The sequence below is a fragment of the Anabrus simplex genome, chromosome 2, assembly GCF_040414725.1.
Source record: "Anabrus simplex isolate iqAnaSimp1 chromosome 2, ASM4041472v1, whole genome shotgun sequence".
Lineage (NCBI taxonomy): Eukaryota > Metazoa > Arthropoda > Insecta > Orthoptera > Tettigoniidae > Anabrus > Anabrus simplex.
Window position 1 is genome coordinate 1,156,847,792 of NC_090266.1, and position 1,555 is coordinate 1,156,849,346.

Below are 1,555 nucleotides of genomic sequence, written 5' to 3' on the forward strand. Positions count from 1 at the left end.
GACGATACGCCAGCTCGCCATTGCGGGCACTGCACTTTCGTCACCTCTTTTCTGCGCTCATGTACCTCGGTACCCCGCTGTGAATTCTTAAATTATACTCCCTGTACTAATAATATGTCAGTCTTTATCAACTATTCATGTCACTATTAGACACCACATATGGGATCTATTATATTCTGCTCTATACTCATCTGGCTCTTTTTTTTTTTTTTGCTTTACGTCGCACAGACACAGATAGGTCTTATGGCGACGATGCCTGGGAATTGGAAGGAAGCGGCCGTGGCCTTAATTAAGGTACAGCCCCGGTATTTGCCTGGTGTGGAAATGGGAAACCACGGAAAACCACCTTCAGGGCTGCCGACAGTGGGGCTCGAACCCACTATCTCCCGATTACTGGATACTCATTCGGCTCCTTGGCTAAAATAAATGATCTTTGATTTACAGGGTCCTGGGTTCGATTCCCGGTGGGGAAGAGTATTTTAACTGCATATGATTAATTCCTCCAATTCGGGCCTGGGTGCTTATGTTCTCTTCATGTACACAGGACACATAGCACTCTTAACTAGCTCTGAAACAAGCAAAATTGAATGCACCCTTCCATTTAGGGAATCAGACCATAAAACTTGGTCAGATCCATTTCAAGTGCAGATCCTCATAAATTGGGAAAAAGCCAGGAAGAATAGTTCATACTATACTGATTTGGAATTACCTAGTTTTGTTAATATTTATTCAATGTTTTTTAAAACTTTTAATGCTAATACAATGCTTTCCATGGCCAGTACACACAAAATGCTGTGTAAGACTACGTTGTGCAGTTCTATTCAGATTGTTTGGAAGTAATCACCGAGTGAGTTGGCCCTGCGGGTTGGGTCGCGCGGCTGTGAGTTTGCATTCGGGATGTGGTTGTTTCGGAACCAACCGTCAGCAGCCCTGAAGATGGTATTCCGTGGTTTCCTATTTTCACAGCAGTTAAATGCCTGGACTGTAACTTAATCAAGCCCACGGACGCTGCCATCAGAATCATTTAACTTTCCCACCTTGCGACGCCGAAAACATTCAATGTATTAGTGTGACGTTAAATAATTAGCGAAGAAGAGTAAATTTTACTGTCAGGGTTGATGACAATAAGTAGGCAGAGGAAAAAATTGGGCCTGTCCGGGATTCGAACCCGGGACCTCTCGCACCCGAAGCGAGAATCATACCCCTAGACCAACAGGCCACTCGCAAACCGTGTATATGCAATTATATTATAACAGTTAACCGCTAGGTTGAGCATATTGTAACTAGGGCCCGGATTCATATGCACTGAAAACTCCAAAAATATGAACGCACATTTGCTCTAAAAACGTTGAAAATATGCACGAAAATGTGCACTGTAAATAAAAAAATACACTTAACAAACGTATTATTTAATTTTAACTCAGTATTAAACTGACAGTCCGCCTCTGGTGTAGTGGTTAGCGTGATTAGCTGCCACCCCCGGACGTCCGGGTTCGAATCCCGAAATTTGAAAATTGGTACGAGGGCAGGAACGGGGTCCACTCAGCCTCGGGAG

General features: G+C 43.7%; 1 non-coding gene across 1 annotated transcript; it reads right to left on the reverse strand.

Moving 5' to 3' along the window:
• Positions 1–1,147: 1,147 nt before the first annotated feature.
• TRNAP-CGG (transfer RNA proline (anticodon CGG)) lies at positions 1,148–1,219 on the reverse strand. The gene has a single exon. It is a non-coding gene; the product is annotated as a tRNA-Pro (tRNA).
• Between the last annotated feature and the right edge of the window lie 336 nt (positions 1,220–1,555).